The following is a 9796-nucleotide window of genomic DNA, read 5'->3' on the forward strand; positions in this document are numbered from 1 at the left end:
CAGCTACACATCTCTCATCTGAGCACTCAGGAAGTAAAGGTAGGTAGAATGCCTCAAGTTTTAGGCCAATCTGATCTACATAGTAATATTCTGTCTCAAAACTCAAAGCAGCCGGATGTGGTGGCACACGCCTTTAATCCCAGCACTAGGGAGGCAGAGGCAGGCGGATTTCTGAGTTAGAGGCCAGCCTGGTCAACAGAGTGAGTTCCAGGACAGCCAGGGATACACAGAGAAACCCAGTCTTGAAAAAGCAAAAAAACTCAAAGCAAAGAAACAACAAGGCTAATTAGCTCCTGTGCAAGAATTTCTAGAAACAAGTATTATCAATGGAACTGTAGGAGGAAAAAAGAGGGTGGACTAATTAAAACTGCTAAATTTGGGGGATCAAGTGTAGCTCTGCCATAGTGTTTTTGCCTAGGATGCTGAGAATCTTTGGTTCACTTTAGCACTGGGTCGGGAGGAGTGGAGACCCAGACCTCTCTGAAGGAGTGCTGTTAATACTGACTCTCAAATGGCACCAGAACCTTCGATCTGAGGAAAGCTGCAAATAGCAATTAACCTCAACAAAAGCCAGGTGAAGACCATTGCCCATATGCTCACCAAAACCCAGAAAGGAACTCCTTGCCTTCTTCCTGCCTTCTCATTTCTCTCTAGTGTCTCCTGATGTCGCAGCTTCCCTGGGAAAAAGCCAGCCAGTAAGGCAGAGTTAGATCTGAATCCCAACCTGGCTTTACAGAATAGCACATGGAAGCTGCTGGCTTTTGAAGCTGTTGGGATCCCAATAAGATGACAAATTCCCATAACCCCAGCTCTTGAGAAGCTAAGGCAAGAGGATTAAAAGTTCCAGGCCAACTTTAGGCTGTGTGTAGTGAGTTCCAGGCCAGGCCAGGGCAGACTCAGCTGCAAAGTAAAACCCTGTCTTGGATTAAAAAACAAAAACCAAAATAAAACAATTAAGAACCAGGAGCAGCCAGCATTCATGGTTACTTACCAAGGAGTCCTAGAGACAGGCCCTCATCCAGCCATCAAAGTTTAATGGCTGGATCTTGTGGTAACCTGGGCAGGCTTCTCAGAGAAGGGGTCTGAGTGGCCCAAACGACAGAAGGACATACTTACAGTGTACATCGATGCTGATACAATAATTCCTTGGTAATACTGACTAACGAGTCCATTTTCAAACTTACTGCTTATTGTCTTTAGAATATCTAGAGTGTTTTATATACAAAGAGAAAGCATATATATATATATATATATATATACACACATACTTACATATTGATACTCATAACTGTTTTTTTGTAATTTATTGAGATGTGAATTTTACATAATATAAAATTAACCATTTTAGGAACAATTCAGTGCCTTTACTATATTCAGAATTTATGTCACTACCACCTCTGACTAGTCCCAGAACATTTCCATCATTCTAAAATAAAAATCCATTAAGCAGTTTCTCCCACTCCCCTTCCCCCCCCCCAATTCCTTGGCAACCACCAATCTGCATTCTGTCTCTATGGATTTACAGAGTCTGAATATTTCATAGAAATGGAATCATGCAATATGTGACCTTTTGTGTCTGGTTTCTTTCACTTAGCATAATGTTTTTCAGATATACAGATATAACATTGATGATACTGGAAAGGCAGCCAGCAGCAACTGTGACATTTTCTAATCTCTAATATTATTAAACCCAGCTCTCTCCATCTCTCTTGGCTTTCCATCCTTCCTCCACTGAGGCTAATTTTGGCTTATTTCATTAATGCATTTCTACTATCCTTTTTATTTTCTCTTTTCTACTTTTTTTTTTTTTGCTCCATCATGAAACTGATTTATTGCTGATCCCTATTATGAAACTAATAAGTAAAAGAATTGCAGCTACAGTAAGACATGATCATCTAGAAGCTTCTCGAAAGATATAGCCATTATTAGCACTTTGTATCATTACTCTTTGTCCTTTATACATACCAGCAAATAGCACACATGCATGGATATGGCTTATTTTATTGCACAATTTACTATTCTCATCATTTAGAAAAAGGACCTCACACAATCATGTGCACACAATGGAGAATCACCCAGCCATTTAAAAAAGAATGAAAATATGTTGTCTGCAGGAAATGTATTGAACTGGAAATTCTCATCTTAATGGAAATAAACTAGACCTAAACAAATCTCTTGTGTTTTCTCCTATATGCAGATCTTATATTGTATTTATGTATTTAACTCACTATGTAGCCCAGATCCACCTCAGACTTACACTTAGCCTCCTGAATGCTTAGATTACAGGTTTGAGCCATCATAGTCAGCATATTATACAAATGCACACACACATGTACACATATATATTTGTATGCATTATGTGAATGTATAATCATTTAAATATTTATGACAGAGTCTTTGGGAAAAAAACTAATAGGAGAGGAAAGGAAAGAAAAAGAGGAATGAATGGGATCAAAATGCAGAACATACTTATGAAAATGTATTATTTATAATGTATTAAATGTATTATTATTTTATTTATTAAAAACCCTGTCTCAAAAAAAACCAAAAAAAATAATAATAAAATAAAATAAAGCTCAGTGATATTTCCTGGAAACTGACAGCCAGAGTCCAAGGCTTGCTCCAGTTCAAAAAAAAAATTTTTTTTTTGAGACAGGGTTTCTCTGTGCAGTCCTGGCTGTCCTGGAATTCTGTAGACCAGGCTGGCCTCAAACTCAGAAATCCTCCTGCCTCTCCCTCCCAAGTGCTGGGATTAAAGGCATGTGCCACCACAGCCCGACTCCTGTTGGCATTTTTACTGGTGAATTCTTCTATCATGTTCATGTCTTGCTGGCAAGATTATCTGTCCTGTTTCTGCTTCTGTCTCTGTTGCTGCCACACTCTCCTGTCATTGGAACTCAGTTTGTTTAGCTTTGCAATATGAACTAAAGACCAGTGGCTTTTCCTTAGCACAAGACTGGAATCGCTAAGGCAGTAGATTGTGTCTCTTCAGTGTGAAGACCACTAGTATTGGACTACCCAGACCATATTATGTAAGCCAACTTAATACCCATCCCTATTTAAAAACATTAATGGGGATAGGTGCCTTGCCTGCATGTGTATCTTTTTTTTTCTTCATATTTTTATTTTTGGTTTTTTGAGACAGGGTTTCTCTGTGTAGTCCTTGCTATCGTGGAACTCACTCTGTAGACCAGGCTGGCCTACAAACTCAGAAATCCACCTGCCTCTGCCTCCCAAGTGCTGGGATTAAAGGCATGTGCCACCACTGCAGGACCTGCATGTGTATCTATGCCCTATGAGTCAGATCTCCTGGGACTAGAGCTATGGATGGTTATGAGGCCCCATGTGGGTGCTGGGAATCAAAACTAGGGTTCTGAAGCATCCCTCTCCAGACCACCCTGCAACATTTACTCATTCTATCAACATATACTCATTCTATCAACATATACTCATTTTATCAGTTCTGTTGCTCCAGAGAAGCACTTCTCTCAACATGTGGGTTGTCACCCTGTTGGCAAACCTCTAGCTCCACAACTACATACATCACCATTCATAACCATAGCAAAATTACAGTTATGAAGTAGCAATGAAAATAATTTTATGGAAATAATTTTACAGTTCCACAACATGAGGAACTGTATTAAAATGTCACAGCATTAGGATGGTTGAGAACCACTGCTCTAGAGAAACCCTCAGTAATATAGTAATATAGGATGACCTTGGGTTTCTTTTTTTTTTTTTTTTTTTTTTTTTGGTTTTTCGAGACAGGGTTTCTCTGTGTAGCCCTGGCTGTCCTGGCACTCACTTTGTAGACCAGGCTGGCCTCGAACTCATAAATCCCCCTGCCTCTGCCTCCCGAGTGCTGGGATTAAAGGCGTGCGCCACCACGCCCAGCTGACCTTGGGTTTCTAAGCCTGGTTCCACAGGACTCTGGAACCTTGCTGGAAAGGACCTCACACCAGGATCCTGTCCATGCCTATAGCTGTTAAGGTGGATGGGATCAGAATGTGGATAAACTACACTCCCATGTTAAGCCTACCAGGAAAAAGACCATTAGTTGTGGTCCCCACAATGGAAAGTCACCCCACACCCTGTTTATCCGCTGAAACTGCAAGTCACATGCTACTGATCCTGTTGCTTACTCTTTGCTGCACCAACCACTGGCCCCCTTACTATCTGGGTGCCTCCAAGGGGGCCATGAAACAACCTTGTCATCAAGTTCACAGTGGCTGCAGAGAAGGCTGATTGGATGGCTGGTTCTTCACTCCTCTCTCCCTGGACTTAACACAGAACTGTTAGTTACCAGACTGGGACTCTGCGTTGGAAATAAGGTACTCCCCGCCTATTCCCACCTCTGCAACCACACTGTAACCCTTACTGTTGCAGGATACATGCTGCCCCCAGAGAATGCTCGGTGGGCTTATACCTTGGGGCTTACTTACTCCATGCATTTATGGCCTGGTTTGTAGATATGACTGAGGATTTTGTGTTCTAGTACAGCTTGTACCTAGAATGACTTACTACTCTGGGGACGATGTCATCAAGCAGCTAGCACCTCCAAACAATCAGGTCAAAAGGGTGGCCACTTCCTCGGTGTTACTAGGTTCTCTCCTTGACATAGGGCTGGCTGGAGCTGCTAGTGTAGAGGCTTCAGTAACATCTTAAGGATTTGAGATGGCCCATTACTGAAAGGGGGGTGTCTTGGTTAGGGTTTTACTGCTGTGAACAGACATCATGACCAAAGCAAGTCTTAAAAAGAACATTTAATTGGGGCTGGCTTACAGGTTCAGAGGTTCAGTCAATTATCAAGGTAGGAGCATGGCAGTGTCCAGGCAGGCATGGTGCAGGAGGAGCTGAGAGTTCTACATCTTCATCTGAAGGCTGCTGGTAGAATACTGGCTTCCAGGAAGCTAGGATGAGGGTCTTAAGCCCATGCCCACAGTGACACACCTACTCCAACAGATCCACACATTCTAATAGTGCCACTCCCTGGGCCAACCATTACAGGGGGAATGAGAAGGCTAGGCTGAGTTGGGCAGTGGCGGCGCATTCCTTTAATCCCAGCACTTGGGAGGCAGAGGCAGACGAATTTCTGAGTTTGAGGCCAGCCTAGTCTACAGAGTGAGTTCCAGGACAGCCAGGGCTATACAGAGAAATCCTGTCTCGAAAAACCAAAAATAAATAAATAAAATAAAGCTGGGCGTGGTGGCACACGCCTTTGATCCCAGCACTTGGGAGGCAGAGGCAGGCAGATTTCTGAGTTCGAGGCCAGCCTGGTCTACAAAGTGAGTTCCAGGACAGCCAGGGCTACAAAGAAAAACCCCTTCTTAAAAAACCAAAAAAAAAAAAAAAAAAAAAAAAAAAAAAGTAGACTTTGAAAAAAGTAAAGGTGTGTGTGTGTGTGTGTGTGTGTGTGTGTGTATGTGTATGGCTATACCTGGCTGGGGATTTGAACTCAGGTCCACTTGCAGACAGTAAAGGCTCTTACCCACTGAGCCATTTCCCTCTTTCCATTTATCTATTTATTTATTTATTTATTCATTCATTCATTCATTTATGCTTCAGCTGCTGGTCATTGACATTCAGATGGGCACTATAGCAACAGGCTAGAGATGCTGCAGAATACAAGGTGGAGAGTGGATTGTGTGCAGTGATAGCAGTGGATGCACAAGGAGTGGGGAGGCCAAAGCTGTTGAGAAAGCAGGTCAGAGGGGCTGGTGAGATGGCTCAGTGGTTAAGAGTGCTGACTGCTCTTCCAAAGGTCCAGAGTTCAAATCCCAGCAACCACATGGTGGCTCACAACCATCCATAACTAAATGTGCTGCCCTCAAATAAATAAATCTTAAAAAAAAAAAAAAGAGAGAAAGCAGATCAGGGCCAGGGCCAAAAGTCATCTACACTGGGCCCCTGGGCCCCATACCCTCAGCACCTATTCTTGCTTGTTTCCTGACTCCAGGGCTGGGAATTCTCTGGGCAACTTTCTACAGGAGCAAAGTACACAGAGATGCTGCTGCCCTTCTGTGATAAAGTCAGAGGGTTTCCAATCCTGCATTCCTCCTTCACCCCTCGCTCAGGTAGGGCCATGAAAAATAGCTGGGCTCTATCTAGTACAAGTTTCAGAGACATCAATTTTCCCTGGTGTCCCAGCCCACCAGCGTCACACTATGGCCCAGAGTGAGCACTACAAGCATTGCTGGCCTAATGGATGGGATAGGGGAGGGAATGGGACAGGGGCTAGACAAAGGACTACAGAGGGCCATCAAGGCACAGGCACTATATGCATGGTGTCGGTGAAACCAGAGCCAGGGCACCACCTGGTCAACATAACATCCACATCTTTCTTCTTGTAGAAGCCTCAGGCCTTGCCAACATTCATGGCTAAGTTCAGAGCCAGCAGCTCCATGCCGTCATGGCTGACAACTTCCTGGAACACAGTCATCAACATTGGCATCATTTGTACCATTGGCCCTGCTTCCTGGTCTGTGGAGATGCTGAAGGAGATGATTAAGTCTGGAGTGAATGTGCTCAGCCGATTTTTCTTTCATGGAACCCATGCGTACCATGCAGAGACCATCAAGAAAGTCTGCAACCCACAGAAAGCTTTGCATCTGATTCTATTCTCTACCGCCTGGATGCGGTTGCTCTGGACACAAAGAGACCTGAGATCCGGGACTGGACTCATCAAGGGCAGTGGCACTGCAGAGGTGGAGCTGAAGAAGGGAGCCACTCTGAAGATCACCCTGGACGATACACATGGAGAAGTGTGACGAGAACATTCTGTGGCTGGACTGTAAGAACATCTGCAGCTGGGTGTGATGGCACACACCTTTAATCCCAGCACTTGGGAGGCAGAGGCAGGCAGATTTCTGAGTTCAAGGCCAGCCTGGTCTACAGAGTGAGTGCCAGGACAGCCAGGGCTACACAGAGAAACCCTGTCTCGAAAAAACAAAAAACAAAAAACAAACAAACAAACAAAAGCCCAAAAGGCCTTGAAGGCCAGTGAAGGAGACTGAACTTGACTTGCTTATATAGCTAGCTGTGCAACACTTGATAGTCTCAAGTCTTCGCTGCTCTTCACTTCTCTGAGAGAGAGACACAGCCCAGAGCTTCTCCTGGCGTCCCTCCTGATCCCTTCTGCTGACTTGTACTGAGGCTGAGGTCTGGCTGTCCTTGCTAGGTCATGCCACCGCTGTTGATCTGTGTTTGAGGTGCCGCTGCTGACTCCTGTGAACTGAACTGTTGATTTCCAGACAACACAGATGGGAGTTGCTCCAAAGAAACTTTCTAAATAGGTCCACCCCCAACCCCCACCCATCCTCGCTTTCCCACTATCTCTGGTGGGTGGTGGGCTATAAGGGAGGTTAAAGTGTTTAAGAATTTATTATTTAGGGGCTGGAGAGATGGCTCAGAGGTTAAGAGCACTGACTGTTCTTCGGAAGGTCCAGAGTACAATTCTCAGCAACCACATGGTGGCTCACAACCATCCGTAATGAGATCTGACTCCTTCTTCTGGAGTGTCTGAAGACAGCTACAGTGTACTTACATATAATAAATAAATTTTTAAAAAAGAATATTAAAAATTTTAGTGTTTAATGATGATTAAAAGTAGNCCCAGCACTTGGGAGGCAGAGGCAGGCAGATTTCTGAGTTCAAGGCCAGCCTGGTCTACAGAGTGAGTTCCAGGACAGCCAGGGCCATACAGAGAAACCCTGTCCCGAAAAACCACCACCACCACCACCACCACCACCAACAACAAAACTGCAAGGTGGTGGAGGTGGGCAGCAAGATCTACGTGGACGACTGGCTCATTTCGCTGCAGGTAAAAGAGAAAGGTGTTGATTTCCTGGTGACAGAGGTGGAGAATGGCTGCTCCTTGGGCACCAAGAAGGGGATGAACCTGCCTGGAGCTGCTGTGAAAAGAGGACATCCTTGCCGGCCAGTGGTGGCACATGCCTTTAATCCCAGCACTCGGGAGGCAGAGGCAGGCGATTTCTGAGTTCGAGGCCAGCCTGATCTACAGAGTGAGCTACAGAATGAGCTCCAGGACAGCCAGGGCTACACAGAGAAACCCTGTCTCAAAAAAACCAAAACCAAAAAAAAAAAAGAGGAACACTCAATTCAAGGATTGCCTCCATTAGACTGGTTTCTGGGCATGTTGATAAAGCCTTCTCTTAATTGCTAATTGATGTAGGAAGACCTAGCCTCTTTTGGATAGGTCAAGGCTGTATAAGACTTTCCCATTCAATTTATGTTCTTTCTGTTCCAAGACCTTATCTACACTCTCTGAGTCCTTAAATACCACAAAGCCAAAACCCCTTGATTGCCCTGTGATAGGATCTAACTCCAGAGTGCAGCCTACAACTTTACCAAATTTGGAAGAGGAGCCCTTCAGATCTTCTTTTGTGGTGTCCCAGCTAAGGCCTCCTATAAACATTTTCCATTCTTCCCGCTGGTTCAGTGTGTTGTGGGGAGGTGTTTGAATGGCCTTCATCCTCCTCCATTTTACTAGGGTTGATCTTGGCCTTCTCTGCCTTGGGGCTTCCTCCTTCGGTGCCTCCTGGCTGCAGAGCAACCTGCACACCCACTCTACCTCTTGAGACTCACACAAGGCAAGATGCAAAGGCTCCTGTGCCCATCCCTGGCCTGCCCACCCCACCTCCCACTCTTGCGCAGTGTGCACTCTCACTTTCCAGGGCTGCACTAGAAAAGAATAGCAGCGGCCACTCTTGCCTCCTCCTCGCTTTAATGGAGCCACTCAAAACCGAAAAACTGCATTCTAAGTTAACTTGCCCTTAGAGAGGCATGCCTCCCACCCTTGAGGTCTGAGAAAAATCACAGAATGTCTCTGGCAATAGCAAAATAGACACAGAAGCTGTAGCTGGCTGATAACCACAGAGTGAGCTAAGATCAAGATACTCCTTTCTTGATGTAGGCTTCCTCCTTGTGATTTAACCAGGTGCTGTAAACAAAATTATTTGTAAACCAATTAGCTTGAAGGCCAACATTCATTTACCTTCTCATGTAAAGCCAAGGGTTGGAAACCGCCTCTCCCCCACCCCCACTTGCAGTTTTTTCCTTTATAAACAGCCTTCACCTAGATCTGGGGGTAACTCTCCTGTTGCATCAGGAAGGTTTGTGGCCCAAGCTCAAAAGCTTGAATAAAGACTCTCATGTGCTTGCATCCGAGTTGTGGTTCGTGGTGGTCTCTTTGGGGTTTTTGCAATCTGGGCATAACACTGGGCATCTGTTCCTGCCTCCAGGTTCCCACCCTTTGTGAGTTCCTGCCCTCTCTGCCTTTGATGACGAAATGCTATTTTGGTTTTGTTTTTCTAAACAACGGTTTCTCTGTGTAGCCTTGGCTGTCCTGGAACTCACTCTGTAGACCAGGCTGGCCTTAATCTCAGAGATCTGCCTGCCTCTGCTTCTTTTTTTTTTTTTTTTTTTGAGACAGGGTTTCTCTGTGTAGCCCTGGCTGTCCTGGAGCTCACTCTGTAGAACCAGGCTGGCCTCGAACTCAGAAATCTGCCTGCCTCTGCCTCCCGAGTGCTGGGATTAAAGGCATGCGCCACCACGCCCGGCTAGCATTCATTTTTTAAAAACTTTGTGTGTATACAAGATATCCTCTGATCTCCACACATGTGCCATGGTATTTATTCGCCCATGCATACACATGGATCTTTTTTTAAAAAAATAATTACAGCCGGGCGTGGTGGCGCACGCCTTTAATCCCAGCACTCGGGAGGCAGAGGCAGGCGGATTTCTGAGTTCGAGGCCAGCCTGGTCTACAAAGTGAGTG

This window comes from Mus caroli, chromosome X (genome assembly GCF_900094665.2).
Source record: "Mus caroli chromosome X, CAROLI_EIJ_v1.1, whole genome shotgun sequence".
NCBI classification, from domain to species: Eukaryota; Metazoa; Chordata; class Mammalia; order Rodentia; family Muridae; genus Mus; species Mus caroli.